Genomic DNA, 9,524 nt, shown 5'->3' with positions numbered 1-9,524 from the left:
GGTAAAATAACATACCATTCCACTGTGATGTTGATATGCATGAGACTAAACATATATATTGGAAATATCTATAATTTCCTCTCAATTTTGTTATAAACCTAAAACTGTTCTTAAAATGAGAGTCTTAAAATTTGTTTTAAGAACAAAATCTAGGTGAATTCTAGGTAAATATGGTGACTTTAACTCAACGATCTAATGTTGATCACTCACAAAACCCTACTAAAACTCTATTAAAGTAATGATCTCTTGAAAAACACAAATACATGGGACTGAAGAGATTGGAAGAGGAGACAGCAATAGCAATTTAGATGATGAAATTCAAATGGATAAGTAGTATCACATAACAGAATAGAGAAAAGCAAATCCTATTCTAAGAGAAGAAAAACCCAAGAAACAACTAACTCATTTCATATAATTCTCAAAAGTGTCAGCACCAAATATGTGCAAATTAGGGTTAAAGTGGGAACATGCCCTAAAATAATATGGACTGGTTACATTCTGTTAGTTATATCCTTGACTCTCTCCCCTCTTCAGTATCCTGCAATGAATTAAATCTGCCTTTCCAGTTGTATTGTAGCATGTTATCTAGAGCAGTACTGCCCACTGCGGAGCATCACACAAATTTGAGGGCTACAGTACTTTATTGAAAATATGGAAGTGAATTTATGCACACCCTCTATTACTCCTTAAAACCTAATCTCTCCTTATTTTGCCTCAGAAAATACTAAAAGCTAGGCCTTTAACTTCTTAGTAAGAGATTAAAACATGTTTTACTGGAAAATGTGAAAACCAGCTTTAGATGAGTGATCAACAGCTGTGGGCATACGACAAGCTTCAACAAATGGCCAGGCAAAATTTCATCCAAAGATCAAAAATAATATACCCATTCATTTACTCAAAGGATATAATCATATATATGGATATAACTCTTTGATTAAGGATATAACTCCTTGATCATCTAACCCTAAATGTTATAAATAATTGTGAGGGTGACCCCCATATTTCATATTTCACTTATATCAGGCACCTTTTTAATTTCTTGCTTACCAACTAGCATTGAACTGAACTTTGTGCCTTGATTTGGCTAATGAGTTGTTACTTAATAAGAGAAAACAAAGGCTTAAAATGGGCTCTTGTACTTCTAATAACATCATGAAAATTACTCAAGCTAGACTACTGGAGAATGAGTGCTACATAGAGATAGCTGATTCACACCAGAGTTCTAGAACATAATATCTCCACAGACTCATGATTTAGGCAGCTAACACACAAATGCATGTATGAGCTCAACTAAATAGAATGATTCTGGTGAAGTCAGTCTAGATTATATATTAATCCCTTAGATATGGGGCAAATGTATTTTTATTTCTAGAGATCACTGAGGTTTTGTAGTTTTTTTGCCATTGAACAATATTGCAGAAATGATACTAATATAAACACCTAAAATCATCATTCATGTATAAAAATGGTCCAATGTGGAAGACAAAGAAGAATTTCAAACAAAAGGCAAATATTGAAAAAAATGGGAATACAAGAAAATATGTAGGGAGAAGAAAGCAATAAAAAATTAAAATATTACTGTTCTCAGAGATAAATTTGTAGACAAGAATAAAAAGTAGAACAGCATTCTTAAAGTTAGACTTTAGGAAAATAAAAGTAATTCCTGGAACACACACACACACACAACATATACGTATATATTAGGCTTCCATGGTGGCTCAGATGGTAAAAAAATCCACCTACAATGCAGGAGACCTGGGTCCGACCCCTGAATTCGGATGATCCCCTGGAAGAGGGCATGACAATCCACTCCAGTATTCTTGCCTGGACAGAGGGGTCTAGCAGGTTACAGTCCACAGGGTTGCAGAGAGTTGGACACGACCGAGTGACTAAGGACAACACACAGCACATATTCTATGTTTTATATATATATATATATGTATATATATGTATATATATATATGTATATATATGTATATATATATGTATATATATGTATATATATGATAATAGATATGTACCTACCTACAGGAAGTGGTGGGAGGGAGGAAAATGGAACAACTTTTGTCAAGCTTAAAACAAGAGGCCCGGGATCAGTGAAAGGCTGAGATTGAAATCATGAGATTATGGGATGCTTCACCCCACACACAGACCTCAGCATATCGTGCGTGTGTACTCCGTTGCGGGGAGCCGGCCTGACTGCTCAGGCCCCTTCTCGGCCCTGAGAGAGATCAAAAGGTCCCTCTCTGTCCCGCCACCCCTGATTTGTTAAAGTGCAAATTGGCCTTTCTCACCTCCCTCAAGGAAATCGCTGCAGCCACCATTTGCCCATTTTCCTGACTCTGATAAGATTATCGGGCTCCTGTGAATGGCTTATGTCTAGGTAGTCTTTACCTGATTGTAAGACGCTGGTGCCATGCTCTGCTGGAGTTAAGATAAAACTCCTAAAACTAGTATCTGCAGTTCTGCACGTATGCAAGCCTTTGATCTAAAATTTGGTGAATCCTATTAGTATATATATGTATGTTACCCCTCAATAAAGTCGTCGGAATCAGTCACAAGCTGACTCCGTCCCTCTCAACCCCATCTTTCCTAGTCTTTTATTTCTCAGGTGCTCTGGTGATTGCGTCCTCGACCTGTTCATCTAGCCGGCAGGCCCGGCAAGTGGCGCCAGAAAGAGGAACGTGGGCGGACCCCAGAGCACAGCCACCCAAAAATATTGAAAGTGATCCCGGGAGAAAGCCTCACCTATTCAGGTATCGTTGGAAAACTGTGGGTGGAGAGGGTATAGTTGAGAGTAAAAATTATGGGGCAAAGTAATAGTAGGCAGTTCTTTGTTTCTATGTTAAAAACTATGCTAAAAGCTAGAGGAATGTCTGTGTCTAAACAGAAACTAGAAAGATTTCTTGTCTTTGTGGAGGAAACTTGTCCTTGGTTCCCAGAGGAAGGAACTATTAGCCTTGAAACTTGGGTAAAGGTGGGAGAACAAATTCAAAGAGTTTATACCCTCTGTGGACCAGACAAAGTTCTTCTTGATGCTTATTCTCTATGGACTCTAATAAGAGATTGTTTAAACCCAGAACACGAGAGTAGGAAATTTGAAACAGCCTTGAAACTTATAACACCCAAGTGTTCAGGTGCCCCCCAACGGGTAGTGGAGCACATATATGACTCCCCAATTGTTTCAGGTTCCAGAAAAAATGATAATGAGACTACTGCTCTAGAACAAGACTCAGATTCAGAACTTTCTCCTGATGAGGAAGACGATTTAAAAGAGCAGGCTTTTGAGCATGACAAAGAAGGATGGGATGCCTTTATAGTAACTCAACAAAAGAATAAAGACCAAGGCTCCCCTTTTTCTGAACTTAGAGAGATGCTAACATCCATATCTCAGAGAATGGAACAACTAGACTTATCGCCCATAAATACAACTAAGCCGTTGCATTCTAAAACGCCATCTGTTATAGCCGGTTTAGATCCTGACCCGCTGCCGCCGCCCGTCCCGCTCCCTCCCCCTCCTCTCGCAGAAGCGCCTTTGATTCCAACAGCGCCAGTATATGTTCCATCTAGCCTAAAAAGGCCAGTACTTTCTCCACTACAAATGGCTGTGAAAACAGCCCGAGAACAGGGTGAAAATCTTGAGGGATATTCTATGATTTTCCCTGTTTTTCAAGATGCTAATCATCGGAGGTATCATGAGCCCCTGCCTTTTAAACAACTGAAACAAGCTTGCGCTCAATACGGGCCTACTGCGCCGTTTACTCTAGCCATAATTGAAAGTCTTTCATCTCAATACTTGCCTCCTAATGATTGGAAGGCAGTTGCACGAGCCTGTCTCTCAGGAGGTGATTATCTCTTGTGGCGCTCAGAATACGGGGAGGTCTGTGGCATCATTGAAGACCGTAACCGCCGTAATAGGCTGCAGGTTACTTTCGACATGCTAATGGGGGAAGGACAATTTAGAGACCTTAATCAACAATTGACCTACCCTGAACAAGCTTATCCACAAATCAATGAGGCAGCCCTAAAGGCATGGAAAAGGCTCCCTGCCTCGGATAGAAAGGCTGAGGACTTATCAAAAATCCGGCAGGGGCCTGACGAGCCTTATCAGGATTTCGTCGCTCGACTTCTCGAGGCAGTGTCAAAAATTATAGGAGATGAGGAAGCCGGAACTATTTTAACTAAACAGATGGCATATGAGAATGCTAATACTGCTTGTCAGGCTGCTTTAAGACCTTATAGGAAAAAGGGAGGTTTAGCGGATTATGTAAGAATTTGTGCTGACATCGGCCCTTCCTATCTTCAGGGATTGTCTATGGCTGCTGCTATCCAGGGAAAAACTATCCAGGAAGTTTTATATCAACAAACTAAGAACAAGAATAGTGTAAAGAAGGGAGGGCCTCCTGGCAGTTGTTTCTCATGCAGACAATTGGGACACCGCATGGCACAATGCCCTAAGAAAAACAACGTAGATAGCACCAAAAATCCTAATGTATGCCCTAGATGTAAGAAAGGAAAACACTGGGCTAGAGACTGCAGATCTAAGACAGATGTGGATGGCAAACCTCTTCCGTCACAGTCGGGAAACTGGGTGAGGGGCCAGCCCCAGGCCCCGAAACAGTGTTATGGGGCGCTTCAGAACGAACTTCAGCCCAACCCAACCGGCCCGATATTAAGAGCCTCCTCCGAGCTACCCCAGGCAGTGCAGGATTGGACTTGTGTGCCGCCGCCTACACAGTACTAACACCTGAGATGGGGATGCAAGCCATTCCCACTGGAGTTTTCGGGCCTTTACCAAAAGGAACTGTAGGCTTAATTATTGGCAGAAGTAGTTGGACCATGAAAGGCTTATCGGTATCTCCTGGAGTAATTGATGCAGATTATATGGGAGAAAAAATTATGGCTCATGCGCCTTTAAATATAATCAGTATTCCCACAAATCAACGAATAGCCCAGTTAGTTCTGTTGCCTCTTCACATGGAGGGGAAAGTTGCCTCTAGACGAGAGCGCAATACTGATGGTTTTGGTTCATCTGATGTATATTGGGTGCAGTCTATTTCTGCTGAACGGCCTAAACTCGACCTTTTTATTGAGAATAAAAAATTTTCAGGAATTTTAGATACTGGTGCAGATGTATCAGTTATAGCTGAGGAGCATTGGCCTCAACATTGGCTCAAACAAGAAGCTTACTCCACCTTGAGGGGAATAGGACAGTCTCAAAGTCCACAGCAGAGTAGCCGCATCCTGCATTGGAGGGACTCCGAGGGACATGAAGGAGATTTTCAGTCCTTTATTCTCCCTCATCTCCAGGTCAATTTATGGGGAAGAGATGTTATGCAACAAATGGGAGTTTATATGTTTGCCCCAAATAAAGCTGTTTCTAACATGATGTTAAACCAAGGACTCCTCCCTCAACAGGGGCTAGGAAAAGATAATCAAGGAATTACTCAACCCATATTGCCCGACTCAAAACCGTTCAGATCTGGACTGGGGTGTTTTTAATGGGGGCTACTGATTCTCCTGTAATCCATGCAGACCCAATCAGTTGGAAAACTGATGAGCCTGTCTGGGTTGATCAGTGGCCCCTGACCAAAGAAAAGATTGCTGCAGCCGAGCAGTTGGTACAGGAGCAATTGCATTTAGGACATATTGAGCCTTCTAATTCACCTTGGAATTCCCCTATATTTGTTATTAAAAAGAAATCTGGCAAATGGAGATTGCTTCAAGATCTTCGAAAAGTTAATGAAACCATGGTGGTTATGGGACCACTCCAGCCCGGTTTGCCCTCACCTGCTGGGATACCACGTGCAACCTATAAAATAATTATAGATTTAAAAGATTGTTTTTACACGATACCCCTGCACCCTAATGATTGTCATCGCTTTGCTTTTAGCATCCCTTCCACAAATTTTAAACAGCCTGCACGAAGATATCATTGGAAAGTTCTTCCGCAGGGTATGGCTAACAGCCCCACACTTTGTCAAAAATTTGTTGATCAGGCGATTGGCCCCGTTCGAAAGGCTTATCCTGAAGTTTATTTAGTTCATTATATGGATGACATTTTACTTGCTCATTGTATAGAGGGTATTCTTTTGCAAGCGTATGACCTGCTATTGCTTCAATTAACTAAATTTGGATTGCAAATTGCTTCTGAAAAAGTACAACGATCCCTGCCGTTTTCTTATTTGGGGTTTAGGCTAGAGAGAGAGACCTTTCGAGCGCAGAAACTTCAGATTCGAAAAGATAATCTGAAGACTTTAAATGACTTTCAGAAATTATTAGGGGACATAAATTGGATCCGTCCCTATCTAAAATTGACTACTGGAGAATTGAAACCTTTGTTTGATATTTTAAAAGGACCTACCGATCCTTCCTCTCCCAGAATATTAAATGATGAAGGGCGAGCTGCTCTGGCATTGGTTGAAAAGGCCCTCTCTCAGCATTTTGCTACCTACTGTGATTTTTCTCAACCATGGGGACTATATGTGTTCCCTCTAAACATACCCCGACGGCAGTGTTAAATCAAAATGCTCCCTTACAGTGGATCCATTTACCTGTATCGCCTTCAAAAGTTCTTACTCCTTTTTTTGATTTCATTAGCCTCCTCGTTGCCAAAGGAAGGCGTCTTTCCAGAGAAATGTTGGGAGCCGATCCTGCTTACATTTATGTGCCCTATACCAAAGAACAGCAGGAATGGCTTTTTCAGTTTAATGACTCGTGGGCTTTGGCCTTTTCCTCCTTTACAGGTCAAATTATTAATCATTTACCTTCTGATAAACTTTTGCATTTTGCCAGCCAGCATTCATTTATTTTTCCAAAGAATGTTTCTAATGTTCCTATTTAAGATGCTCTTACGATCTTTACTGATGGATCCTCCAATGGAACTGCTGCCTTTGTGGTTAATGATACCCCTTTCTCCTGGCAGATGAACTATACAGGAGTAAGCCATTCATTATTAATTTCAGCAAATACACTCATGCTGCACTGATTTTCAGCCATTCTATTCCGGCATCTAGATTTGTCACACGAAGTGAGTTTCAAACTCAGATGCCAAATGATCTTAAGTTTTCATGAAGAGCTGGATTACTTCTTTCACTCATCCTTACAGACTGGTGAAGCCGCAAAACATTCTATCGCGTATTGTCTTTATAGGCACGCCAAAGATTATAAAAACTGATAATGGCCCCGGGTCTCCTCTGCCTTCAAAAATTTTTGTTCCTCTTTTTCTATCACCCTAAAAACAGGCATTCCTCCACAGGGTCAAGGCATCGTGGAACGTGCTAATCAAACGTTGAAACTACAGCTTCAAAAAATGTCTACCCTCTTCTACCCAGAAATTACCTTAATCTTTATATATTTTAAATTTTTAAATTTTAGATAAAGAAGGACATTCAGCCGCGCAGAGATTTTGGCACCCTCAGATTTCCAGCAGAAAGCCGATGGTCTTGTGGAAAGACCCGCTGGATAATAACTGGCATGGCCCAGATCCAGTGTTAATTTGGGGGAAGGGTCATGTATGTGTTTTTCCACAGGATGCCGAAGCACCGCGCTGGCTCCCGGAAAGGCTGGTACGCCAGACGGAGGAGATTACTGAATCAGCAATTAGGTCGGCTGACTTTACAGCAGAGGAATCTTCTCTCGACAAATTAGCAGATGCATGAGTGTTAATGCGTACTTATATTACGAAAATAGATCTGTTTCTTCTCCTAATGATTTTAATCGATTTGAGGGTGATTACTACCAAGTTTGGGATGAATATTTCTGGATGACCCCTGAAAAAGGACAGCTACTGACCCCTGCTGACATTTGTTGGGAGCAAAAGACTCATGTACCAACATTTGGAGGCCGAGAATTTCCAGGATATCACATGAAACATATGGGACTATTGCCTACCCACAAATGTAAGACTGTAATGGATGTAACGTTTATTGTCAACAAGTCTGTTATTTGGCCAGGGACAGATTGGGAAAATAGCCCTGGTATAAGATGGGTAGCCCCAAATAACACTCGATGGATTTGTGGATACAACCTTTGGCCCTGGCTCCCTGTAGGATGGGTGGGGAGATGTACCCTAGGGTTTGTGTTTGCCCCTGGGAGAATTCATAAGCAAAAAATTAGTCAACCTGTTAATTTACCTTATGTTAAAGCCCGGTGGTCACGCTCTGTTTTTCATTGGTATGTTTCATTGGTATGATTATTTAGCCTCAATTTTTGTGCCCTCTTTAGGAGCCACTGATATTATGCTCAGGGTAGAGGCTTTGAACAATTTTACAAAACAAGCTTTGACGGATACTAGAAGAGCTTTAGAGGCTCTTAATGAAGAACAAAAACAGATGAGAAAAGCCGTTCTACAAAATCGTATGGCTCTGGATATTCTAACAGCCTCTCAAGGGGGAACATGTGCCTTAATAAAAATGGAGTGTTGTGTATATATTCCTGATTATTCCTCAAATGTTTCTGATGCTTTAGAAGATATGAAACAACAAGTAGCCGCTATGGATTTTTCTGACTCCAGCATTTGGAGTCAGATATCTGCCTGGTTTCATAGTGGTTGGTGGAAATCTATAATTTTTATCATTATATGCATATTGTTATTGCTGTGTTTTGGCCCTTGCATTTGTCAATGCATATCTGAGATGATAAATAAAAGATTGCTGATGTTCTCCCATTTGCAAACGCGGCCATTTCCTTCGAGGGAGATATAATGGCCATTAGTCAAAAGAAAAGGGGGAGATGCGGGGAGCCGGCCTGACTGCTCAGGCCCCTTCTCGGCCCTGAGAGAGATCAAAAGGTCCCTCTCTGTCCCGCCACCCCTGATTTGTTAAAGTGCAAATTGGCCTTTCTCACCTCCCTCAAGGAAATCGCTGCAGCCACCATTTGCCCATTTTCCTGACTCTGATAAGATTATCGGGCTCCTGTGAATGGCTTATGTCTAGGTAGTCTTTACCTGATTGTAAGACGCTGGTGCCATGCTCTGCTGGAGTTAAGATAAAACTCCTAAAACTAGTATCTGCAGTTCTGCACGTATGCAAGCCTTTGATCTAAAATTTGGTGAATCCTATTAGTATATATATGTATGTTACCCCTCAATAAAGTCGTCGGAATCAGTCACAAGCTGACTCCGTCCCTCTCAACCCCATCTTTCCTAGTCTTTTATTTCTCAGGTGCTCTGGTGATTGCGTCCTCGACCTGTTCATCTAGCCGGCAGGCCCGGCACTCAGTCACCCAGTCCAGTCCACCTTTTGTGACCCCATGGACTGTTGCCCACCAAGCTCTTCTGTCCATGCAATTTTCCAGTCAAGATACTGGAGTCAGTTGCCATTTCCTCCTCCAGGGGATCTTCCTGGTCCAGGGATCCAAGCCACATCCCCTACATCTCCTGCATTAGCAGGTAGATTCTTTATTGCTGAGTCATCTGGGAAGTCCCCCTCATCATATTACTAAAGGCCTTTTCACATCAGTTCCTTTTAATTTATTTATTTTTATTACAGCTTTTTTGATCGATGAATAAAAATTGCATTTAT

At 41.5% G+C, this 9,524-nt stretch overlaps 1 pseudogene; it reads left to right on the top strand.

Moving 5' to 3' along the window:
* The first annotated feature begins 2,676 nt into the window (after positions 1–2,676).
* On the top strand, positions 2,677–8,705 carry LOC122442489 (annotated as a pseudogene).
* Positions 8,706–9,524: the final 819 nt, after the last annotated feature.

The sequence above is a fragment of the Cervus canadensis genome, chromosome 5 (assembly GCF_019320065.1).
Source record: "Cervus canadensis isolate Bull #8, Minnesota chromosome 5, ASM1932006v1, whole genome shotgun sequence".
NCBI lineage: Eukaryota > Metazoa > Chordata > Mammalia > Artiodactyla > Cervidae > Cervus > Cervus canadensis.
Note: the sequence above shows the minus strand (reverse complement) of the source record. Positions and strands in the feature narration are given on the sequence as shown.